At 39.3% G+C, this 27,693-nt stretch overlaps 1 long non-coding RNA gene across 2 annotated transcripts in view; it reads left to right on the forward strand.

Moving 5' to 3' along the window:
* LOC106082579 (uncharacterized) overlaps positions 1 to 21,267 on the forward strand; it is a 60,480-nt gene extending 39,213 nt beyond the window's left edge. Inside the window, exons 2-7 of one of the 2 annotated variants that reach the window (XR_001220524.2) lie at positions 16,401 to 16,717; positions 16,788 to 16,971; positions 17,106 to 17,294; positions 20,270 to 20,430; positions 20,532 to 20,940; positions 21,048 to 21,267. This is a non-coding gene — a long non-coding RNA (uncharacterized LOC106082579). Of the gene's footprint in view, positions 1 to 16,400; positions 16,718 to 16,787; positions 17,295 to 20,269; positions 20,431 to 20,531; positions 20,941 to 21,047 lie in introns of both variants that reach the window. The other variant, XR_009397670.1, reaches the window with a different exon arrangement.
* Positions 21,268 to 27,693: the final 6,426 nt, after the last annotated feature.

The following is a 27,693-nucleotide window of genomic DNA, read 5'->3' on the forward strand; positions in this document are numbered from 1 at the left end:
CAGACTTATGCACAGCTCCGGGCTCTATGGATCACACTCTCTTTTACACCCATAAATATTCGTATTCTTCTGGCGAAAACATTCCTAGTTCCAGGTTTGATATGTGGTTGTGAACTTTTTTCGAATTGTGATTCTTTGAGCCTCCAAAAATTGAATGTAACTTTTAACAGCATAGTCCGTTATGTGTATGGTTTAAAAAGGAGTCAGCATGTTTCACAATATGTAGATGCTCTATTTGGACTTGGTTTCAACAATCTTCTAAATACCAGATCATTAATATTTTTACATAAGGTTATTGTGGAAAAGAAACCCAGATATTTATTTGAGGAACAGAGATTTGCTCAATCTGATAGAGGAAGAAAATTAATACCTTTTAGAAGACGGAGTCTTATGTCTGAACGACAATTTTATATTAGCAATATATTGTTTGAAAAAAAGTGTAAAAAAGTATATTTGATTAAAGTTCATTCTAAGTTTTATTAAAAATGCATTTACTTTCTTTTAAAAAATCCGCAATTACTTTTTGGGCAACCCAATACGTCTTTGGAATAATCTACCACACGATATTCAATGTATCAGCAACACGATTACATTTAAAAAATGGCTTATTCAATTTTTCTCATAGTTAACTGATATTTCATTTCTCTAAATTTTGCTCTAAAATTTTTTTAAATTATAATTTTATCTGGTTTATCTGGTGTTTGCGTTGTTTTTGGTAAACACTCGTCTTGGCATCGCATTTACAAGAGACACATGAGCATTAAGTTTTGCGGTGGTAATTTAGACTCGCTCGTTACTCTAAAGCTATACACACACACACATCAACATCACCGCAAAATCATTTGCCGTTTGCGTTGGTTGAATCGCATTGATGGTTGCTTTAGTTGCGTTGATTCACAAAGACAAGTATTTATGCGGTGCACCGCAAACGCTATACACCGCTTTAGATCTCTGAAATGTACTTTGAATAAATGCGATTTATATATGGAATTTTCTTATTACCTTTTCCCTAAACGATTCTTAAATGAAATCTCATCATTTCGTAGACTTCCGAAAATCTCACCATCGATAAAATTGTATTTCAAAATTTACAAGCTTAATGGGCATCTCATCGTGCATACGTTAATAATTAATTAATAACAGAAAAAAACAATAATCAATACTAAAACAATAACAAACATATGGAGAATACACACTAGCCCCAGACACTCTTCATAGTCATAGCCGAAAATCTTATTAATAGACCAAGAAGGGGGGAAAAAAACCTGAAATACTATCAAAATAAATTTGTCATAGTTTACGATAAGCAAATGAGAAAACTGCTAAAAAATCGGAGACTTGGACCACAAACACAAAAATCCCAACAAATTTATAAACATTAACTCACATACCAAGAGATGGACGCTCGGACCGACAGACAGATATAAAGCAATGAAACAGCTACCATCCAGCCTCCCAAACCATGTGTGTGGGGGACCACACACGCAGTGGTAAGCTCACTGCCTACTGTTGTCGCATCATCAGCCTCAGCCTCAGCATCTTCATCAGCTGCTGCTACTGCTTTGTAGCGGATGACTACCGCTCAATATAAAACGCAAATAAAATACTCGTTGTGGCACTAAATCGAGACACTAACTGAAGCTGGGGGATTCCAAAGATAAGCCATACGTAAAATATCATCATCATCATCGTCGCCGTCGTCATCGACACAGAAATGTGGACCCAATTTTCTATCGTCAACCACCTTAAAAAGATAGAAAAGAAAAAAAAATCTAAAACTGATCTGCTTCAGTGGTCTGTGGCTGGGGGAAACAAGAGCAATTAATATTTTAACACATCCATAAAACAGAAAGCTTCTTTTGGACCCCTTTCCACCACCTCCCTAAAGTGTGGCTTTATTTCGTTTACAAAGTGTTAATAGCCGCAGGGTTTTGTAGCACAGAACACCTAGGTGGAATATCAAGTCATTGATTTGCTTGATGAATGCAGCCTTTGGAGATCATTACAACTAAGGGAGCTTTCATACATGAAGCTTTATTTCTAAGATTTCGCCTCTTCAAAAGAAAGGATCTTAGACCATTTAGCTTTTTATGCTAAATGGTCTTAGATCCTTCTAGCTGAGCCCGGCCCGCTCTGTTGCGTCCGATAATGCTATGTTGGAAAAGAGTACTCCAAATTTGGAAATTTCTGCCCAATTTCAGTTGAAATGTATTCCAATTTTCCAGTGGATTTTTCTACTCTCAAACACCCAAGAACCCCAATAAGTAAAAGTGCTGTTTAAGGGTATGGTGGATAACCACAGACTTGATCTCAAAAGTGGAGGTCAATTTCGTGCTCTACTTCCACATACCTTTTATTTAAGATCCATACTGCCATGGTCTGTAAATATGTCCGATTTGGGGATTTTTTTGGGGGGTTCAACCATGGAACACTTAGTCCCACAATTGGATATCAGATTCGTTTTCTACTCTCAAATACCTTCAATTTGATTCCCATATTGTAGTGATTGGTCTATAAATCCGGGTGTAGGCGGCCCTCCTAGGCACCCCACCTTAAATTGTGATACCAAATTTTTCATTTTAGGTTTTTTAGGTTACTGTTAGCGTGTCAACAAAATTTCGCTTAAATCGCCCTACCCGTTTTCGAAATCCAGTGTTTTTATACTCTACATCATAGGGGGTAAACTAATTGTGTCATTCTGTTTGTAACTCCTCGAAATATTCGTCTAAGACCCCATAAAGTATTGATCGACATCAAATTTTATGTCGATCTAGCCATGTCAGTCCGTCCTTCCGTCTGTCTGTTGAAAGCACGCTAACTTTCGAAAGAGTAAAGCTAGCCACTTGAAATTTTGCAAGACTATTTCTTATTAGTGTAGATCGTTTGGGATTGTAAATGGGCCATATCGGTTCATATTTTGATATAGGTTCCATATAAACCGATTTTGGGTCTTGACTTCTTGAACTCCAAGAGGGCGCAATTCTTATCCGATTTGACTGAAATTTGGCATCACGTGTTTCGGTATGACTTCCAACAATTGTGCGAAGTATGGTGGAAATCGGCACATAATCTGATATAGCTGTCATATAAACCGATCTTGGGTCTTGACTTCTTGAGCCTCTAGAGGGCGCAATTCTTATTCGATTTGGCTGAAATTTTGGCATGACAACTGTACTAAGTATGGTGAAAAACGGTCCATAACCTGATATAGCTGTCATATAAACCGATCTGGGAATTTGACTTCGAGGGGTAATTATTATCTAATTTGGCTGAAACTTTGAACAATGGCTTCTCCCATAACCTCCAACGTGTCAAATGCGGTTCGAATCGGTCTATAACCTGATAGAGCTCCCATATGTCAACCGATCTCCCTTTTTTACTTCTTGTGCCTCTAGAGGTCGTAATTCCTATCCGATTTGGCTGAAATTTAGCATGAAGTGTTTTGTTAAGACTTCCAACAACTTTACGAGGCATGGTGCAAAAAGGGTTAACAACCTGATACAGCTGTCATATAAACCGATCTTGGATCTTGACGTCTTGAGCCTCTAGAGGGCGCAATTGTCCGATTTGGCTTAAATTTTGTACAACGGTTTCTCCCATGACCTTCAATGTACGTGTCAAATATGGTCTGAACCGGTCTATAGCCTGAAACAGCATCGGGGGTATAGCCTGAAACCGCCCAACAGAGATACCGGGAAAAGAATTCGACAAATTTGATCCATGGTGGAGGGTATATAAGATTCGGCCCGGCCGAACTTAGCACGGTTTTACTTGTTGAAAGTTATTGTTAAGGCCCGTATGAGAGTGGGAAAGAAGTTAAAAAATAATACCGCAACGAAGTCATAATGAAGATAAATGGTGTATGATAAATTTTGACCACTCCGCCCTCTTCCTGTTCATGTTGGCTTCTCCAAATTAGCGCCATTTACTGGCTGTTTTCAATTGGATCAACTAAATCCATTTGCAAAACAGCCAGTAGATGGCGCTAACTTAATTGTTAGTGCTACTACTCGTTTGTAGTGGTTTAACGCCTATAACATTATAGGCTTCGTTGTCTTGTCTACCGATGAGCTAAAAATGGTTGCATTCTTAACGTTAAGGTTTGCAACTTCTCCTATCATGCTGAACGTCATAATTTTTGGGGTATGGCGGCCTACATTTATTTGTGTCCTCACACATCAAATAAATCACACAGTGTCCTGTAAGGTCGTTATGATTGATCGACTGTTTTTGGGTGCAGAATTAAAATATCAGATTCGCAAACCACAATCTTATATCTTTAGTTTAACCCCATATTGTCATAATTGGTGTATACAGCCGTTTGGTGCAATGCGTCTATATGAGGGTTGTACGCCACACTCCATCTGCCACTTGAGCACATGCGCGAATGACGTACTCTACTCAAAAATACTTATCATTTGATCCCCCATTTGTCTTAATTGGTCAAATAATCTATTGGAGGCGGTTTTTGAAGGTAAAGCGCCACTTTGATTCTTGGACACAAAGTTTAATGTCATATTCGTTATAAACTCCTAAATACCTTTCATTTGAGTTTTATAAAGCCCACTCCCTATGGGTGGGGCGACCTGCAAATACTTATAAATTATTTTTTATGTCATATTCGTAATCAACTCCAGAATACCTTTCATTTGGGTCCCATATTGATAAGCACGCCCAATATGTTTGTTTGGGGAACTTTTGGGGTTGGAGTGACCCCTGCGTCCCTTGTACCTAACTTTTAATACCATACTCATAGTCTACTCTCTAATACCTTTAATTTGATACCCATATTGTTCCGATCGGTCATCCTTGATTTTGGATGGTGTTTTTGGGGTAACGTTGGAGGGTCCGCCCCCTCCCAATATCCTCCTTCCTGACCATATTCTTAGTCTATTCCCGAATACCTCTCATTCGAGTCCCATATTGTCATTATCGTCCAATATACCTATTTGAAGCGGTTTTGGGGTCGGGGCAGCGCGCTAGGTACTTGAATCTAAATTTTGATATCAAATTTTTATTCTACTCCCGAAACCCTTTCATTTGAGTCCCATATTGCCCCAATCGGTCCACTTTTTTTTTGGTGTGTCGGACCCCCAGAGACTTGGTCCCAAAAGTGAAAGTCAATTTCGTGCTCTATTCCCAAAGACCTAGCATTTAAGATCTATATTTCCATGGTGGGTAAATATGTCCGATTTGAGGGGTTTTATAGTGGTGGGGTGACCCACGAAACCCTTAGTTCCGCAATTGGATATCAGATTCGTTTTCTACTCTCAAATACCTTTAATTTGAGTCCCATATTGTAGTGGTTGGTCTATAAATCCGTTTGCCAGGTTTTGGGGGTGGGCGGCTCTCCTAAGCATCCCACCCCAGAATTTGATACCAAATTTTTTGCTTTTAGATCTTTCCTATATTCCTATTTTTATTTTTCTTCATTCAAATGTTGTGGTAACAAAGATACATGCTGCTGATTAATTTTTACCACTCTGCCCTCTCTCTGTTCATGTTGGCATGTTTTTAATTGGATCAACTAAATCCAATTGGACCAAATAAATCCAATTGGATCAAACAATTTCAGTTGAAGACTGCCAGATGACGCTAATTTAAATGTTAGTGCTACTCGCTTAGAGTTGATCATATGGTATGGTGGTTGTCTATAATAGTCCTCTGATTTATGGTCATAGGCCCATAAAAGCCACATTTATTATCCGATTTTACTGAAATTTGGGACAATTTTGGCCTAGATCGGTTCAGATTTGGATATATGTCGCCATATAGACCGATTTCTCAATTTAAGGTCATGGGCCCATTAAAGGCTCATTTATTGCCCGATGTCGCCGAAATTTGGTACAGTGAGTTAAGTTAGGACCCTCGACATCCCCCTTCAATATGGCCCAGATCGGTCCAGATTTGCATATAGCTGCCATATAGACCGATCCGCCGATTTGAGGCTTTGGGTTCATAAAATGGTGCATTTATTGTCCGATGTCGCCGAAATTTGGGACAGTAAGTTAAGTTAAATCCCTCGATATACCTCCGTAATATGACACAGATCGGTACAGATTTGGTTATAGCTGCCATATAGACCGATCAACCCATTTAGGGTCTTAGGCTCACAAAAGCCACATTTATTATCCGATTTTGCTGAAATTTGGGACAGTTAGTTGTCTTAGGCCCTTCGACATCCTTATTAAATTTGGCTTAGATCGGTTCAGATTTGGATATAGCTGCCATATAGACCGATTTCTCGATTTGAGATTTTAGACCCATAAAAGGCGCATTTATTGTCCGATGTCGCCGAAATTTGGGACAGTGAGTTTAGTTGAGTCCCTTGATATACACCTGAAATATGGCACAGATCGGTCCAGATTTGGATATAGCTGCCATATAGACCGATCCGCCGATTGTGGGTCTTAGGCTCATAAAAGCCACACTTATTATCCGATTTTGCTGAAATTTGGGACAGTAAGTTGTGTTTTGCCCTTCGACATCGTTTTTCAATTCGGTCCAGATCGGTTCAGATTTGGACATAGCTGCCATATAGACCGATCTCTCGATTTAAGGTCTAGCGCCAAAAAAAGGCGCATTTATTGTCCGATTTTGCCAAAATTTGTGATAGTGAGTTGAGTTTGGCCCTTTGACATCTTTCTGCAATTTGGTCCAGATTTGGATATAGCTGCCATATAGACCGATCTCTCGATATAAGGTTTTCTGCCCATAAAAGAGTCATTAATTGTCGGATCTCGCCAAAATTTGGAACAACGAGTTAAGTTAGGACCTTCGACATATATCTTCAATTTGGCACAGATCGGTCCAGAATTGGATATAGCTGCCATATAGACCGATATCTCGATTTATGGTTTTGGGCCCATATGTCCGATTTGGTCGAAATTTGGGACAGTGAGTTGTGCTAGGCTTTTCGACATTTTTCTGTAATTTGGCTCAAATCAGTCCAGATTTGGATATAGCTGCCATATAGACCGATATCATGATTTAAAGTCTTGCCCCAAAAAAAGGCGCATTTAAAATCTGATTTCACTGATATTTGACACAGTGACTAAGGTTAGGCTTTTCGACATCCGTGTATGGTTCAAATCGGATATAGCTACTAAAAAGATCAACATTTTGTTTAACACAATTGAAGAATGACTTGTACTTATTAGTATTTGGTCCAAATCGGAACATATTTTGACATAGCTACTATGGGGCATAAGGTATGCATTTTTCACCGTATTTTGACGAAAGGTGGTTTACATATATACCCGAGGTGGTGGGTATGCAAAGTTCGGCCCGGCCGAACTAATCGCCTGTTTACTTGTTTTGCATTTTTTTTTTTTGTCTCCAAAATCTGCAAATGGTATTTTTTTATTAAAAATTTGGTAAAAAAAAAATTTTCAAAATTCGATTTGTTGCTAAACTTTGTTAAAATTCCATTTTTATGTAAATTTTTGACAAATATATGAAAAAATGTTTGCACAAAATATGGCGGTTATGAAAAATGAAATTTGACCATTTTGTCATTGCTTATTTAAAATATAAATAATTTTTTTTTTTTATAGCATTTTAAGAAAATTCGAATTTTGTATAACATTTCGCTTATTTTTGATTATTAAAATTTGATTTTTAAACTTTCATTCAGAGATCACATCTATCCGATAAAGGACATTGGTAAGCTTAAAGAGCATTGATAGCCACTTTCATGTCCATATGGTGCACCAGTTAAACGTAATACCTTGTTAAGCCCTTGTAAAATTGGTGTTGGCTAAATTTTTGTACTCGTTTCGTCATAATGTCTGTCAATATTTTGTCAATGCATTCATCGAAACCACCTCCGCAGTCAATGGGACAACAGCAGCATTGGTAGAAGCATGTCTTAAATGAATATTCATTATTATGGCCAATGAATGGCCAATTAGGCTAATGCAAAATCATTGTACGCGTCGCATTTACGACTTGCCTTAATTAAGGCAAATTTGTTGCCAATGATGTTTCTTTGTTGCAACTGGCTGTTGGAGGTGGGGGTGGCAGTGCAGTTGGCGTTTACTTGCATGGTTAAGCAAATTGCAATTGGTCGGATGGTATTGTTTTATTTTTCTGGTATGATTTTTAACATTTGCCCGATTTGACTGTTGGCTGTTTGTTTTCGAGCTTGTGCTTGCTTTTGGGCCCTTCCTGGCTAACAAAGTGCTAAAAGTATTTTTATTGACATAATGATAATTATGATTTGTTTTAGCTGATTTCATTCCTCGAATTCCAATATCAATAGGAAGGGACTGTGGTTACAACGGCATAACCAGGCTAAGGATGTGTTCGATATTTCAGCTATTAATGACCAGCCACAGCCAGCCTTCCACTGTGCTGCAGTAGTCACAGTCTCATTTGCCAGACATTTGGTTTCTGCCTTTGCCTTATTGTGTGTTACTAATTTGTTATTAATTTTAACGTTTATTTGAGTTAATTAGTGAAGGTATTAAAAGCAGATACAGATGCCCAAGCATCTGACTACCAATGCTTTGGGATCGTGACATGGGGCTCTGTTCGTGCTCCTCCTCCTCCTACGTGGTGACGATGACTGACTGAGTGTTGCTGACTGCTGTTTGCCCATGACCGTAAATTTTTATATCACATCATCATCGTCATCGAACGGAGACGGATACGAATTCTCATTGGATTTGAGGGGGCCATAAAAGGTGTTAAAAAATTATTCAGATGTTGGCCATATCACTGTTGAAAAAATTTTTGTATTGTGTACATGGAGGTATTTTTCTTTTGGATGGGTTGTTCTTAATGTGAATGTTACAGTGTTGCCAATAAAATTTATTATTATTTTGCCAACTTTAAATAAATTGAAAAAAAAAACTTTTTTGATAAAAAATGTTTGGAAAATATAGTTAAACGGAAATTTTTTTTGAAATTTTACTGTCGTAGACATCTTTCCTCTTTTGAGCGGTGTTTACAGGACGAGGCGTCCCCCAAACACATGGTCCCAAAATTGGTTGTCAAATTCGTTTTCTAATCTCAAATAACTTTCATTTGAGCCACATATTGGCATGGTGGAAAATTTTATACTCTTTGGGGGATGTTTTGGGGAAGAGGTGAAGCCCAAAATGCATGGTCCTAGATTTGGATATCAAATTCGTATTTCACTCCCAAATACCTTTATTTGAGCCCCATATTGCGATGGTCAGAAAAAAATTGCTCTTTGTGGGGTATTTTGGGAAAGGGGTAGACCCCCGGAAAATTGGTCCCGATCATCATATCAATTCTTGCTCTATCTCCCAATTCCTTTCATTTAAGCCCCACATTGACATGGTGGGTATATATGCCCGATTTAGGGGTGTCTTAGGAATTGGGGTGGTCCCCCAATCACCAAGCCCTAAAAATATATCAGCAACGTGCTCTGTTCTCATATATTTGAACCCCATATTGCCATTGGCCTCAAATTGGATATCAAATGCGTTTTCTATTCTTTAATACCATTCACTTAAACCCCTAATTGAAAAAGCCAGCAAATATGTCCGGTTTGGGGTATGGGCCGTAAAAACTATGAATATCGAGCACCACTGTCTCGAAGATCCAAATTGTCCTGGTGAGCAAATACGTCCTGCTTGGGGGTTGTTGTGGTGGTGGGACGTCCCCTAGACAGTTGGTCCCGAATGTTGATGTCAGATTCATGGTCTACTCCCAAATATCCTTCATTTGGGCTCCATTTTTTCATAGTCGGCCAATATGACCGGTTTAGGGGATGGTTTAGGGAATGAGGCGGCCACTAAGTGTCTTGGCTTTGAAAATATCTATCAGAATCGTGTTCTACTCTAAAATGCCTTTGATTTGAGCCTCAAATTGCAATGATCAGCGAATACCTCCTATTTGAGTTGTGTTTTGGGGAAGGGGTGGACCCCCAGAAACGTGGTCCCACATTTGAATATTAGATTCGTATTCTACTCGCAAATACCTTTCATTTGAGTCCCATATTGGCATGGTCGGTAAATATGTCCGATTTAGGGTTTTTTTGGGTGTAGGGGTGGTCCCCCAAAAACTTGGTCCGACGATTGGCTATCAAATACGTTTTCTAATCTTAAATACCTTTCATTTGAGTCCCATATTATCGTGATTGGTGTATATATATACTTGGTTCTCCTCATGAAGGCGTCGCTCTGCGGCACGCCGTTCGGACTCGACTATAAAATGGAGGTCCCTTATCATTGAGCTTAAAATTGAATCGGACAGCATTCATTGATTTGTGGAAAGTTTGCACCAGTTCCTTAATGGAAAGTTCATGGGTAAATTTGCAAATTTTTACTTGGTCTCAAATACTATTATCAGTTTCCTAATCTTCTCCCAAAGACACTTTGTGCCCCATATTGGCCTGATCAGTGTCAATGTTTGCCTGGACCATTTTGGCGGGGAAGGGTTGCCATCCTCCCAAAGAATTTTCATTTAAACTCCATATTTTTCTTATTGCCCCACTTGTGTTCGCTTTGAGGGTGGGTATGGAAGCAAAGCTCATCCCTAGAATAACATTTTGACTCGATTAGACACCTGAGCCCTTGATTTCATTAAAGTTATATCAACTTGGCAACACTGATAGCTCGATCCACCTGATGGCCCCAAGAAGGCAAGTTGGTTGGGTGTTGGGGCATTGGACACATGAAAGTTGCTTGGTTATAAAATTTAATTTAATATTTACTTAAATTTTATTGATATTTCCTGGAAATTGTACAAAAGACAACAGAACGAAAAGTCTCCATAAAATGAACAACCTTTTTTATAATTTTCCCATTTTTACACTTACATCAAGAATACAATGTGGACGTTTTGTTTGTTCCTTTGCTGGCCAATCTTATCATCATTTTTTTACTCCTCCCCACCCACCGCGACTGCAATCTCAGTCTCATCAGCAATGCCATTTAAAGTAATTGCCCTTAACACCACTCCAATAAGCATGGCTGGAATTTGGTGTCATAAAATCACTGCAGCATTGTTGGTATCGTAAATGTAAAATACCTATGGGTCTGCTTGTCTTTGGGCACACATTATTTACCCATTCCTGGCATTGTCCCACGCTAATCAAGTCAAAACTAATAGGCTTGACATGAACAGCAACCATCATAATTTACAATAGCAACAACATTAACAACAGCAACAAAAACAAAAACAACAACTACACATACCAGATTGTACCATAAACTTGTTCAAATTTATGCTTTTATTTTATTGAATGAGAAAGAATGCATCGAGCCCGATGATGAGTGATTGTATGCCGACAAATGTAAAGCCTTATAGCTCATATCGTGTTTTACAGATTCCAAGAATTTTGCTGAAAGTGTCAACAAAGCATTACAAAAAAAGCCTTTAAGCAGTAGAATAGAAAAAGTACGCCCTTAAGTCTGTCCCCACATCTGTCTGTCCTTCTTTTTGATTTCATTGCTATCGTTTGGCCTCATCCTCAGCAAAATTCTTTCACCCATTCATTCACTTAAGTAATTGATTTGTAAGCCCATTTATGTACCTACCCATGTAGAGTGACGTTAGCGCTTACGATTATGACAAAGTACACAAGGTGTCAAGCTTAAGGAAAACATCAATACCACCATCCATCTACAAAATGAATCAATCGACGATGGGCCTGCGTCGAGAACCCACTGAAACCATTTGTCCTATCATCATGGCTAGAACAATAATGAACCTGTTTGTCTGGGCGTAGGTTGCGTATTGCACCAGGGAAGATATGTCCTCAAGGTGTAGCTTTTTAAGGAAGGTGTAGGCAATTTTCAATTATAGCAGTTAGGACCATTTGCTCCATGTCTGGTTTATATATAATACAACTTACTTTTGTTGAAAAAAGTTTTCTTGGGTCCCCACAAGTGTTGAAATGGTTAATGAGAATGATTGCTAAACTAAAAATAAGTAAAAGTGTATTAGGTGTGGCTGTTCCGATTTTGATATACTCTCCAGCTTGTAACGGTTTTTTTTTTTCAAATTTATTGGACAATACATTTCTATAGGCAGAAATTGATATGGCATAACTGTTGAAGATCAAAACAAAAATTGAAATGCAAAATTTTAGCGAAATCTAAGAAAAAGCCCAAACTGGACGATAGGGTTTTCTGGTAGTTATGTGTATACATGATCGAATCTACATCATATTCAGTAAGAATGTCAAGGGGTCTAATACATCTCACTACGCGACACTTCATCAAAGTCGAATAATAGATGGGCCTGAGCCCTTAAATGAGAAAACATGATAAGTGGGTGCCAGGCGGACAGGAAAGGTATTTCATTGGTGAACGTTTCTTTCAGTTAGCCACTTAAGGCCCCTAAAGCAGTCGAGAGAATTCAGACACGAAAAAAGGTAATATGCAAATGCATACGAATGTCGGCTTTAACGCAGATACCTGCCATCAAGGTCCATACCTGCTGGGCCCAAGGGTGAATACAATACGTCTTCCAAAGCCTCCATATAAAGCAACCTACACATGTGTACCATTTCATTCCCATGTTTTAGAAATGTTCACCTTTTTGGTTAGGAGCGGATTACTACCTAAAACACCTTCCGATCTACGGATCAGGGTATCTGGCTAAAAACGTAATTCTACGCCGAGTTCAGCTCTATCCTCGAAGTGGATTTAAACCACAGGAAATACTTTCCTCCCCTAGATTAAAGTCTCCTGTCAGCCTCAAGAATACAACCAGTTGAAGTTCAAACACTTCAAGGCTGGTCACCTGTGAAAAAGAGGAATCGCCTTCAACCGAACTACCGCCAGCATGCAGAATATACATAAAAGAACATACACAAGGACGACAAACAAAACAAAAAAAAAAAAAAATACTGCACAGATTCTTTTTTTGTCCGAAGATGGGCTATATCGGACTATATCTTGATACAGCCTCCATATAGACTGGTCCTCCGATTTAGGGTCTTACGCCCATAAAAGTCACATTTATTATCCGATTTTGCTAAATTTGAGACAGTGAGTTGTGTTAGGCCCTCCGACATCCCTCTTCAATTTGGCCCAGATCGGTTCAGATTTGAATATAGCTGCCATATAGACCGATCTCTCGACTTAAGGTCTTGAGCCAATAAAAGGCGCATTTATTATACGATCTCGCCGAAATAAGAGACCGTGTGTTATGTAAGGCCCTTCAACACCCTTCTTCAATTTGCCCCAGATCGGTCCAGATTTCGATACAGCGGTCATATAGACCGATCTCTAGATTAAGGTTTGGGCCCATAAAAGGCGCATTTATTGTCCGTTTCGCCGAAATTTTGGATAGTGAGTTGTGTTAAGCCAGTCGACATCCTTCTCAATTTGGCCCAGATCGGTCGAGATTTGGATATAGCTGCCGTATAGGCCGATCTCTCGATTTAAGGTTTTCGGCCCATAAAAGGCGCTTTTATTATCCGAAGTCGTCGATTATTGGGACAGTGAGTTAGGTTAGATCCCTCGACATCTTCTTGGAATATGGCAAAGATCGGCGCAGATTTGGAAATAGCTGCCATGTAGACTGATCTCTCGATTTAAGGTTTTGGTCCACAAAAGGCGCATTTATTATCCGATATCGCCGATTTTTGGGACAGTAAGTTAAGTTAGATCCCTCGACATCTTCCTGGAATATGGCACAGATCGGGCCAGATTTGGATCTAGCTGCCGTATAGACCGATCTCTCGGTTTAAGGTCTTGGGCCTATAAAAGGCGCATTTATCGTCCAATTTCTCCGAAATTCGGGACAGTGAGTTGTATTAGGCCTTTCAACATCCCTCTTGAGTTTGGTTCAGATCGGTTAAAATTTGTATATAACATATAGACCGATCTCTTGAATGAAAGTCTTGGCCTCATAAAAGGCGCATTTATAATCCGATTTCGCTGAAATTTGAGACAGTGTCTTATGTTAGGCTTTTCGACATCCGTGTAGTTTATGGTTGAGATCGGTCTATATTTGGATATGGCTACCACAAAGAGATATTGTTCTACAAAATTGAAAAATGACTTACACTTATTGGACCTCTAAATATCCGTGTCGAATTTGGTCCAAATCGGACCATATTTCGATAAAGCTGCTATGGGGGCATAAATTATGCACCGTATTATGACAAAAGGTGGTATACATATATGCCCGAGTTGGTGGGTACCCAAAGTTTGGCCGGGCCAAACTTAACGCCTTATTACTTGTTTTAAATGGCATAGTACCTCACAAATGTTACCAGCATTAGGAGGGGATAACCATCACTGAACATGTTCTCGCCAGGATTCGAACTCAAGCGTTCAGCGCCATGGCCGGACATGCTGACCTCAGCGCTACGGTGGCTTCCATCCACATGTGCCCAGATCATAAAGGACTCAGCCAAACGCGGATCATATATTTGGAGCCAGGGAAGAAAAACCTGGCTCAATATCCCTCAAACCGTTTCGCCAGCGCTAACATCGCCTTCTATCGCAGAAGTAACTACGCCAAAAAGAAAGCTCCGAACAACCAATTTCGCCTAATCGCGTGAGAACACTGTTCCATAAAAAGTAGTTGGATGCTCCGTTGAAATGAAATGTGCCGAAGACATGTTTGGCGCTCACACAGTCCTATACATGGATCCATGACTCCAATACGCTCTTTCGCTCCCGAAATCCGAAATGGTATGAGGATACACTTTCTTGTAGCATTCCCGAAATCCTATCACCATTAACCTCTTCAATACTTTTGCAAGCATGGAGAGAAGGCTGATGCGTCGATACGATCTTGTATTGATCATCAATCCATCTGACAATTTCAGAAGGAAGACGACTAAATTTCACGTACGTCCTTCATCGGCTGAGAATCAACTCCATATGGTCCGATTTAGCCTTCCAAATGCATTTATACTTCTTTCCACGCCATGCGCTTCATCCACGTCATGTGCCATCCCGTTCCTAATCAAACCGTCGGAGACTGTTTCCCAACTTCGCGGAAGTTGAAAGGGAATATTCTTTCTTAGCACACTCATTCCAAGAAGTCAATGCATTGTCCCCCACTCAAAAATCGCCTAGCCGTCCTAGTCATTGCCATATTGTCTCTCTGACACCAGAGTCTCAGGGTTGGAAACCACCTTAGCGCAGAGTGTGGCATGTCCGCCAATGACGCTGAATGCCTGAGTTCGAATCCGAAAACATCATAAAATTTTTCAGCGGTGGTTATCCTTTTCTAATGCTGGCAAAATTTTTAAGGAATATTTGGGGAGGAATATAGAAGCTTCCTTTAAATAACATTCCTTAATTGCAAATTGCGTTACAGCAGAGTCTTCAGCGCTACTTTTACCCGTACTGAACCTCTGGCAGTTAAAATGGGAAAAGTTAAACTTTATGAATAGTTCATTAATGGCTTGAGTTTGCTTTAGCTGGCAGACCCGAATATATCGGGCACTCGAGATTATCATGTGATCCGCCGGCAACCCCTTAATTTCGCATATCCTACAGCGATCGCGTCACCTGCACCGAGTAGTTCCAGTTACCCCACATTCCCAACTCCCTAAACTCGGAGTCGAACTTTGTCACACCTAACCTTTAGATGGAAAGATATAGGACCGAATGACATTTAGTGTGTCATAAAAGGCTCCCTTTCTTGCCCTCGAGATCAGCAGCGGTACCAGGATCTTCTTTTCCTTCCTGCCGCATTCATTTTGAAAGCCTCATCTACCTAGAGCCATATGTCTGAGCAGACATAAGTAGAGCGCTTTTAGTCCCTTTCCGATCCTCTTTTCGATGTTTCTTCTTCAGTTCAGTCTCTTATCAAAATATATGCAGGATATGTACTTAACCTGACGATAATGCGGTAGCTTCACCTCTTCCAGTCCAGTTTAAGCTGAATGGGACATCTTTTTTAGTTTGTTTTACTTATGCAAACGGCTTGCAGCAGAGCGAAAGCACTAACGAAATAAATTTTAAACAGCTGATTCTTCTGAAATTTCGCCAGCACAGAAAATTGTTTCCGATGTTCTTGCTGAATTTGAACTCTGCGCTATGGTGGCCACCCACCGTAGCTAAGAAGCTGTAGGGCTTAGCGGCACTTCTTCCGTGCTCGCCTTATGAAGGATATTCCGTTATCATTGAGCTTATTATTGAATCGGTTTTCACTTATTCATAATGAGGGAAGGCTCCCATATGGCTACTAATGGGATATTTTGGGAAAAATATGCCAAAAGCCGAGGTATATTCCACATTGTTTGAAAATAGTCAGCTTCTCTCATTTAATGGTTTTTCCTTATTTTTGGCATTTCACTTATTAAAATTTTCCCAATATTAGTTTTCCTTTCTTGCAGAATTTCCTTTACTTAAAATTTTGCCAACAATACAATTATTTGCATGGATAGCCAACTAGGCATTCAGGAGTCGAACGTTTAGTCATGACAAACGTTTTTTTTTTGCTTTTTGAAGGTCTGTTGCTGGGAAATCATTGGTGGTTGTGTGGAAGCGCGTCTCACTCTCTTCAACGATGCATGATCGGTAAATTTGAAAGGAAATTAAATCCGAAAATGAGGAAATCAAACAAATCATAAAAGAAGGTAGATGGTTGGACAAGTGCTATTGCTGGCACTACAACAAACACTAAGGCCAACATCATCATGGATAGATAGACGTACTCAAGGCACTTGCATCCAGGCAAACGGCCCATAACGTTAGCCCTATGACTAGAAAGATATGTTTTGGCTTGATCGGCAGCATCGGCACATCACATCACAAGGCATCGAAAGGTATGGAGGGTGTTTGCCACCAAGGTAGAGTACTCGTGTTTTCATCACCGTAAAATGTTGCCGTTTGCAGGGATAGAGAGAGAGAGGCATTGGTGGTGATGGTGTTGGTGGCATTGACCGTCTTTTTGGTTCAAGCGGTCGGTGTTTGTTATGGCCAAGAGTTGCAATTCCCATGAAAGTGAGCAAACATCAGCAGCAGCACTTTAAGATTACCATGGTCACCACTGGGCCGCTTGAAGCAGATAACTCATAAGGTATTAAGATGTTAAGAATGGCTATGATGATGGTTTTGTTGTTTAACGTATAGTTCACTTTTGTTTTTGGTTTTTCTATTAATGTTTATTTAAGAAATTTCTCAAATCGTTGATGCATTTTATAACTTTTTCAGGTTGAGTGAAGAAAGTGAATAAAAAGACGTTGGCGGTTACACTGGCAAAAAAAATTAAATCAAGAAAATTTTGAGGATAGTTCTTGCACTGTACTCTATACTCTTCCCTGCACTCTACTCTACACTCTAGAGTAAATTCTAGTCTACACTAAACTCTACTGTACTCTACACTCTTTTCTGCACTCTACGGTACATTATATTCTACTCCAAACTATATTCTACTCTTAACTATATTCTACTCTACACTTCATTCTGCTCTACACTCTACTCCACATTCAACCATACACTCTACTCTGCACTCGACTCTACTTTATTCTAAACCTTTCTATACACTCTACTCTCTACGATACGATACTCTACACTACACTCTACTCTACTGACTCTGCTCTACTCTATATTCTACTCTACTCTACATTCTATTCTACTCTACATTCTACTCTACACTACACTCTACTCTCCACGATACTCAACACTACACTCTACTCTACATTTTACTCCATACTCAACTCTACCACTCTACTCTACACTACACTCTACTCAACATTTTACTCCATACTCAACTCTACACTCTACTCTACATTCTACTCTACTCTACATTCTATTTTACATTACACTCTACATTGTTCTCTACACTACACTCTACTCTACTCTACATTTTACTCCATACTCAACGCTACTCTACACTCTATATTCTACTCTAAACTCTACTCTACATTCTACACTACACTCTACTCTACATTCAACTTTACCCTCTACTCTACACTATACAATCTCATTTTCTACACTACACTCTACTCTACATTCAACTCTACGCTCTACTCTACACTACACAATCTCATTTTCATTGTTTCCTCAATATCTCTGATGTTCACGAGAATAAGTTTCCTTTTGGTTTGGATTATGATATCTTCAACAAGTGATGACTTTATTACGCTTTGAAGTTTCTTTGCGTTTCCGTCTAATGTTCCCAGCTCTATGTGCACATTTTCATCTTAAGTTTTGTGGATCTTCTTTTTCCCAACGCCAATTTCAAGCGGTTTTATGGATGTTTTCATCTTCTATATTATATCCGCGTAGCTGATGCTTGGATGGTAAGTGACTCTCCTTTTGGTCTAACTACGTTCTTACGGTGTTTAGGCTTACCCCTGTTTTTGGTCTAAGTCTAAGTTTCACCACTGTCCTTTGTAAGGTGCTTTTGGTTGTGGGTTCATTCTCCCCAGGTTGAGATCTGCGCCCTATTTTGTTTATTTAAGCCTTCTCTGGGGAGATGAAAACAGTTCTTTTCTGGCGTCCCTTTGGGGTTTTGTCATTCTCTGTTTGCACCTGCTTATCTTCTCGTTGTGTAATGTTCAGTGCAATTGCTTTGTTTTCACCTAGTTGCTGATATAGTGCTAACATGTGCATTAGATTTTCTCTAATAGTCTTTTGAATGTTCTTCTCCTTACCCACTACTGTTTTCAAGGCGCTCGTTTTATTTGCAAGTTTCACGAAAGCTTGTTCTTCCTCCATCTTAAGACGAGCAATATGTCTCTCCTCTTCTATTCTATCCTTGTTCTCCATATTCGAGGACGGTTGTAACAGCTTTGTCGTCGTTGTGGCAGCCGCAGGCCGTATCTTTTTCAAGGCATCTCCTGGTTAAAAAGGGTTTTCTACCCTCTATCTTTATGTCATCCAGGTGAGCTACAAGTATATCGTTGTCGCTCCTCCTGAATTCATACGCAGATCAGCAAGCTCCTATTCTGTGTCAGAAGCTGGTGGATTTATTGGTAGGATAACGTCTTCTGCCAAAACTAGAGCCCGTTCTATCTCTTGAGATACCCTTGTGGTACACTCTACTCTAGTCTACGCTCTACCCTACACTGCACTTTACACTCTACTCTACACATTCCACTCTTCTCTACACTACACTCTACTTTACTCTACACTCTACTATACCTTCTACTCTACACTATACTCCACATTTTACTCCTGAGGTCAGAAGCAGACCAGCAAGCCCCCCTTTCTGGGTCAGACGCTGCTGGATTTATTGGTAAGATACCGTCTTCTGCCAAAACTAGCGTCCGCGGGCTCTTCTCTACACTACACTCTTCTCTACACTACACACTTCTTTACTATAGCATGAGGTTTATTATATTGTCTACCATTAACCGTTTGTTTAAGAAGGACTCCACCACGTTGCGACATATCGCGAATGTGGGACATGTGAATGCCACATGTTCTGCGTCCTCATGTATTGTGGGAGCATTTGGGCACCGTTGAGATGTGTCATGTCCAAAACGATACAGGTAGCTTTTGTAGCAGCCATGAGTTGTTAAAAATTGGTCAAGTTGAAGTTTAGTTCTCCATGCCTTCGCATTAACCACTTATTTATGTTTGGCAATAATTTATTCAGCCAACGACCATTTGAGGAATATGCCCAGCGCTCTGCCAGTTTTCAATACTTGTTTCTCTATCAGGCCTGCGAATGGCCTTTCTTGTCGTGCACTCGTCACTCTCCCATATATTTTGGAATTTTCTAGCAAGCATATCAAAGGGAATCATCCCTGCTACCTAGTGTGCTGGGTCGCTTGAGATGGTTAGTGCAGTGCAGGAGTCGTGGGTTCGATTCCCGTCAGAAGCCTTTATCTGTCGCTGCTGTGGTATCACAATGGACTTAAAATGGTCTAAGTGGGTCTGTAAAAAAAGGACTGCCACTCATACCTAACCTAACCTACGTCTAGCTATGTATATCATGCGGGATCTATATGATGTCTTCAATTTCGGTTGCCAAACAGATGCTCGACTTTGTCTCGGGCCCCCTATGTTAGATAGACATCATTCTGGAAAGTGCACTATTCACATTCGATATTGTCTTTCAGGTTATACTCTTTTCTGCACTCTATTCCACTGTCTACTTTACTCTGCACTTTACTCACCACACTATGCTATACTCCACACTCGAGTCAACTCTACTCTCCACTAAACTCTACTCTACACTTTTCTCTACTCAACGCTACTCTATTCTACTCTCCACTCTAGTATACTCTACCCACTACTCTACTCTCCACTATTCTCTACCCTCTAGTCTACTCTATACGTTTTGGAATACCGGAACATGCGGGTTCAACAACAGGCAGAGGTCTCCACGATTTTTTTCTTCACTGATTTATTTTTTATTTTCTCAGTGTATTACACACAAAAATATGCAACACATACAGACAACCTTAATTATGCAAGTATATTGAGGATCGGCACGAATCACATAATTAAATGGCAGGTGCAGTGGTCATCTGTGTGCTTAATCCCACAACCACTTGAGCCAGGATCAGTCAAAGCAAGGGTAAAGGTGAAGTATACCAAACATCATGTTTGATTGTTTATAACAAATATAAGGCAAATGTCTTTGATATTTCATAGTTAATTTAAGAACATTATTTTTATTTTCAGACCATGAAACTGGATGCCAGGATTTTCAAGCCAATAAAGGCGATTGCCGTTGTAAATGTTCTTACACACAACAATGTGTTGTTTGGCCTGAAAGCCTTAGCAAAATATTTAAATTGGTTTCGTTACACACACAAAAACTCTTAGAGCATATGCCCTTTGTCACTGAAGGAATTAAAACCTAGGCATTTAACATCCACTTATTTGCTCGATCTCTTAACCTTTTTTAAGGAATGCCTATTTAACAAAAAGGAAACTATTTAGGAGTTTTCCATAGCCTTGTGAGTGTGGGGCAATGTTTACTCGCAGACATTTGCCCTGTATGGCAGGGATAAAATGATGCAGATGTGTGCTGAGGTCTTACATTGATGCTGGATGACCGACCAAACGACCGATTGGGTCTTGCGTTCAGGTTAAGCCAAAAAATAAATTTGTTATGGTTTAACTATTTCGTTTTTTCTTTCAAATATTTATTTGTGTATGTGATTAATTTACAATTTTATCCTTCTCAATTTGCAGCCTCAACGAAACTGGAGAACCTTTGTACACTGAGTATCTCTTGAATTGAAACACAACTAACATTTCGAATGGATGGGAGATGCATTGAACAAATATTGAAATAGTTTCGTATTCAAATATAACGAATTTAGAGAGAGAGGCCTATGCTCTTTAACACAACATTGTGATTTGAATGGAAGATCCAGTGGAATGGTTTTGAATACTGATTTATATATTGTAGTTTTTATTATGGATATAGATTTAAGTTTATAGAAATTCTAAAATTTATTAAAGTTTTGACTGAGAGAACCTCAAAATTAAACAAATTCAAATATATGAAATTTTTGTCAAAATTGAGGTTTTGCTTTTATGGGCTTCAGACCCTTTATATGGAGATCGGTCTATATGGCAGCCATATCTAAATATAGTTTGATCTTAACTATATTTGAGTCCTATTTTGGGTGGCCCAAAACTACTCACTGTTTCAAATTTCAGTGAAATCGGTTAAAAAAGAAAGCTTTTATAGGATTCAGACCCTATATAGGCAGTTCGGTATATATGGCAGCTTTATCTTAATATAGTCCGATCTGAACCATATTTGGGTCAGATGTTGGGAACCCTTCAACTATTCACTGTTTTAAATTTCAACGAAATCGGATAAAAAATAAAGCTTTTATGGGCATTAGACCCTTTATCGGCAGACTATATCCAAATATGGTCCGATTTGGCCCGTTCAAGAACTCAACAAGCGTGCATCAAAAAGTCGTATCTGTGCCAAATTTCGGCTCAATATCTCAATTTTTGAAGCCTGTAGTCTAAGAACGATCCGAAATACATATACTTTGTAGGGTCGGAAATTGATATTTCGATGTGTTGCAAAAGGAATGACTAAATGAATATACCCCCTATCCTAAGGTGGTGGGTATAAGAAATTTAAAAAAAAATCTGCAGTTTGAGAACAATTAAGGACAAGTCAAAACATTTTAAACGATTAGAGCTGAGGTGCTACCGAAATTATGTACAAAAATTTCAAGACCTTAGGTGGTCCCGGCGACTCTTGACAGGTCCCTAAAGTTGTGCACCTCGGCGTCTCGGAAATTTATTCAGGCTGTCAAATCTTCATTTGTGATCCGATTTTAAAATTCCTACAAAAAAAGTTCGTTTGAGGTCTACTATATATCTTCTGGTTTCGGGCATTTTTGACTTTTAAGCAGACTTTTTTGCAGGGATCTTGGAAATCGGACAACAAGAGGTGCCCGGACAACGTAGCACATAATCTCGGTAACACCTTAGTTGCAAAATTGGCAATTTGGCCGATGAACATTCCACTAAGGAACAGGGGCAAACTTCTCACATATCAATCAGTGCTGTCCGATTCAAGTTTAAGGTCAATGACAAGGGACCTCCTTTTTAATAGCCTAGTCCAAATGGCAATCCGCTTTGCGACATCTCTTTGTTTTACATGGCACAAATGTTGCCATCATTAGGAGGGGAAAACCACCGCTGAAAACTTTTTCTGGTCTCGCCAGGATTCGAATCCAGGCGTTCAGCGTCATAGGCGGACCTGCTAACCTCTACGATGGGCTCCTTAATTGTAATCCTTCAAAATGTCAAAAGTATCCCTACCCGGCAGATTTTTATACCCTTCACCATGGGGATAGGGGTGAACTAATTTCGTCATTCCAACACTTCGAAATATTCTTCTAAGACCCCATAATTGTATATATTTTTGATTCTAAGGACATTTTAAGTCGATTTAGCCAAGTCCGTCCGTCCGTCTGTCTGTCTTCCGAAAGCATGCTAACTTTTCGAAGTAGTAAAGCAATGCGCTTGCAATTTTGCACAAATATTTCCTTTCAGTGCAGTTTGGTTGGGATTGTAAATGGTCCAAATTGGTCCATGTTTTGATATAACTGCCATATAAACCAATCTTGTGTCCTGACTTCTTGAGATTCAGGAGAGCGCAATTCTTATCCGATTTGGCTGAAATTCTACGTGGTGTTTTAGTATGACTTGCAACTGTACAAATATGGTTTAAATCGGCTCATAAGCTGATATAGCTGCCATATAAACCGATCTCCCAATGTGACTACTTGAGCTTCTAGTGAGCGCAATTCGTATCCGAATTGGGTGACATTTTGCACATAATTTCTTAGTATGATTTCCAACAAATGTTTCAGGTATGTTCAAGCTCTAAATCATTCCAAGTCTAAATCATTCCATAACCTGATATAGCTGTCAATTAACCAATCTCCCGACTAGTATTCTTGAGCCTCAGGTTCTGACTTCTGGGAAGGGCGTAAATTTTACTCGATTTGACTGATATTTTGGACGTTGTAAAATATAACTTCTAAAAGCTATGACGAGTATAGTCCATATCGGCCAATAACTTGATATAGATCACAAATATTTGAGAAAGTCATTCAAAAAAGTTGACAAATGCAATCCATGGCTAAGCGCATTTAAGATTCGACCCTTGGTACGCTTTTACTTGTTTTTTAATCCCTTCGCCATTGGATGGGGGTATATTCTCGTCATTCCGTTTGTAATGCATCCGAAATATTGGTCTTAGACCCCATAAAGTACATATATTCTTGATCCCCATGACATTTTAAGTCGATTTAGCAAAGTCCGTCCGTCTGCCTGTCGAAAGCACCACTTTCGAAGGAGTAAAGCTAGGCGCCAGCTATAAGAGTAGCTAGGTTGGGATTGTAAATTGGTCATATTGGTCCACGTTTTGATATAGCTCCCATATAAACATATCTCCCGATTATATGAGCCTCTAGAGAGCGCAAATTTTATCTGATTTGGAGAAAATCTATCCCGTTTATAATTATTGAGCCTCTAGAGGGCGTAATTCGTATCAGATTTCGCACGGTGACATTTTATATGGCCTCTAACATTCTTGCTAAATATGATCATAATCGGTCCTTAACTTGATGTACCTACCTACCATATAAACCGATCTTCCGATTTTAGTTCTTGAGCCCCTATTGTGTTCAATTCTTATTTAATTTGGTTCAAATTTTGCACAATGGCATTCAACGATTAATCGAACAAGACCGTAAGGGGTTGTCGATTAAACGATTAATCGAAATAATTTTTTGGGGATATTTTTGGGGATCTTATTCTTCATATATTTCTCATACATGTACGTCGAATTGAATTATAAATGGGGCAAGTTGATATGATGTATTTGACCTTCCTTTTTTAACTACACCAAAATATTCGCATCCCAATCGAATCAAATGTTGGGGGTGTGGTTACCCCCTATACTTCGACATGAATTTGTATGCCAGATACGTTATCTGCTTCCGCATACTTTTCATTTGATGCCCATTTTGTCCTTATCGATCCACTTTTGATTTTGGGTGGTGTTTTTGGGATAACAGTGAAAGGTACGCCCCCTTCCGTTATCAATAATTATAAAACCTATTCCTACTTCCTGACCATTTTTGTAATTTACTGCCGAATACCTTTCATTTGAATCCCATATTGTCATGATGGTCAAATAAACCTTTTTTAATGGGTTTTGGAGCTGGGGCGGCCACCCAGGTACTTGGACCCCACTTTTATTATGAAATTCGTATCCTACTCTTGAATACCTTTCATTTCACCATCTGTGAAAATTTCAAGATAATCGGTTCAGGCAGCAGGAGCCGACGGGTTACCGCTGAACTATTTAAGACCGGAGGCGATACGCTGATATGGCGTATGCTTCAGCTTATCTGTGCAATATGGCTAGAAAAACGCATACCCAATAATTGGAACCTCAGCATACTATGTCCCGTTGACAAAAAAGGAGACTAGACGGAATGTGCCAACTACAGGGAAATAAGTCTCCTCTCCATCGCATACAAGATACTCTCGAGCGTACTGTGTGAAAGATTAAAACCTAAAGTCAATGAGATAATTGGGCCCTATCAATGCGGCTTTGGACCTGGTAAATCCACCCTGAACCAGATATTCATACTGGGCCAAATCCTGGAAAAGACCCGAGAAGGACAAATCAACACCTACCATCTCTTTGTTGACTACAAAGTTGCCTTCGATACTCTTTTACGTTCAAAGGTAGTTCAAGCCATGTTTGAGTTTGGTATCCCTGCAAAATTAATAAGACTCTGCAGGATGACACTTGGTGATACGCGTTCCTCAGTAAGAATAGGAGACAACCTCTCCGAACCATTTAATACCAAACGAGGATTCAGACAAGGAGACAGCCTATCGTGTGATCTCTTTAATATGCTGCTAGAGAAGATAATACGAGATGCAGATGTAAATATTGGGTTGCCCAAAAAGTAATTGCGGATTTTTCATATAGTCGGCGTTGACAAATTTTTTCACAGCTTGTGACTCTGTAATTGCATTCTTTCTTCTGTCAGTTATCAGCTGCTTTGCTTTAGAAAAAAAAATGTAAAAAAGTATATTTGATTAAAGTTCATTCTAAGTTTTATTAAAAATGCATTTACTTTCTTTTAAAAAATTCACAATTACTTTTGGGGCAACCCAATATATATGGCACACTTATCACAAGAGAACACATGCTACTCGCCTATGCCGATGACATCGATACCATAGGTCGGTCCCCGGAAGAAGTAACTGCAGCCTTGAAAGAATAGAAAGAGTGTCAATGAAAATGGGTCTGGCAGTAAATGGAGATAAGACGACATGGATGGTTTCAACTCCCAAAAAGCGTTGCACAACCGAACAGATAAAGAAAATGGAGAAAGTTGGGAACCACAACTTTGAGACAGTCAGTAACCTTATCTACCTCGGCTGCGCCGTAACCGAAACGAATGACACCAGTTTTGAGATAAAGCGAAGAATAATACTGGCAAACAGATGCTACATTGGAATATGTAATCAGTTTAGAAATAAGGCCACCTCTCGACAGACGAAGATTACACTATACAACACACTTATACTACCCGTGTTGTTATATGGTTCGGAAGCATGGCTACTTGAGAAAGCAGATGAGGCAGTGCTTGGAGTATTTGAGAGAAAGATTCTTCGTAAAATATATGGAACAGTTTGCGCTAATGGAGAATATAGGCGACGTATGAACCACGAGCTGTATGAGCTGTATGATGACGATAGCTATTCCACGTTACACGCATCAAAATATAACGGCTGCGTTGGCTAGATCATGTTGTCGAATGGATGAAGAAGCTCCAACAAAGAAGTCCTTTGAAGGCAAACACGGTGGTACATGCAAACCGGGAAGATCAAAAGCCCGATGGAAAGATCAAGTTGTGGGAGACACCTCGAAACATGGTGTCAGAGATTTTAGAATAAGCGCAGAAGATCGAGGCGCTTGGAACGCTATTCTACGTTCGGCTAGTGGAACAAATATTCTGTCATAGCCAATTAAAGAATGTAATCGGTTCAGCCGGTTTTGAGTCTATACGGAACAAACAAACAATCATACAAACAAACACAAATTTAATTTTATATTAACTCCAGAAACCTTATTTCCAATACATCATAAATACTTTTTGTTCACCCTCCATTAAATCAGTTATAGTCATTTCCTGACTCTGACAACTTTACAACTTTATGTTTCTCATTGTAAGTGGTAAGTGAAGTGAAACAATAAAACACCTTAAAATCTCATAATTGACTTCATTTTAAATTGTCCATATTTTCCAAAATATAAAAACAACAAAAACTAAATTCATTCATTCAACCACACACACACACACGGAAACAAGTGAGGCTCATAATGGTACAACATTAAACGCCAGAGTGTCGAGTGTTATTAATTGAATTATAGATCAACCTGAAGTTAGAGTTATTCCTAACCACAATCGGGCAGTCTTCAACAATACAATGCAGCTGGTGCATATTTTACCACTCAAGAAGAAAAGGGTGTGTCAGAAGCTCCTTTTAACACAAAACAAGTAAAAGCGTGCTAAGTTCGGCCGGGCCGAATCTTATATACCCTCCACCATGGATCGCATTTGTCGAGTTCTTTTCCCGGCATCTCTTCTTAGGCAAAAAAGGATATAAGAAAAGAGTTGCTCTGCTATTAAAACGATATCAAGATATGGTCCGGTTCGGACCACAATTAAATTATATGTTGGAGACCTGTGTAAAATTTCAGCCAATTCGTATAAGAATTGCGCCCAATGGGACTCACGAAGTAAAATAGAGAGAACGATTTATATGGGATCTGTATAGGGCTATAACCCGATTCAGACCATAATAAACACGTTTGTTGATGGTTATGAGAGGATCCATCGTACAAAATTTCAGGCATATCGGATAATAATTGCGACCTCTAGGGGTCAAGAAGTCAAGATCCCAGATCGGTTTATATGGCAGCTATATCAGGTTATGAACCGATTTGAACCTTATTTGACACAGTTGTTGAAAGTAAAAATAAAATACGTCATGCAAAATTTCAGCCAAATCGGATAGGAATTGCGCCCTCCAGAAGCTCAAGAAATCAAATCCCCAGATCTGTTTATATGACAGCTATATCAGGTTATGAACCGATTTGAACCATACTTGGCACAGTTGTTGGATATCATAACGAAATACTTCGTGCAAAAATTCATTCAAATCGGATAAGAATTGTGCCCTCTAGAGGGTCAAGAAGTCAAGACCCAAGATCGGTTTATATGGCAGCTATTACAGGTTATGGACCGATTTGAACCATACTTGG

The sequence above is a fragment of the Stomoxys calcitrans genome, chromosome 3 (assembly GCF_963082655.1).
Source record: "Stomoxys calcitrans chromosome 3, idStoCalc2.1, whole genome shotgun sequence".
In the NCBI taxonomy this organism is placed as follows: Eukaryota; Metazoa; Arthropoda; class Insecta; order Diptera; family Muscidae; genus Stomoxys; species Stomoxys calcitrans.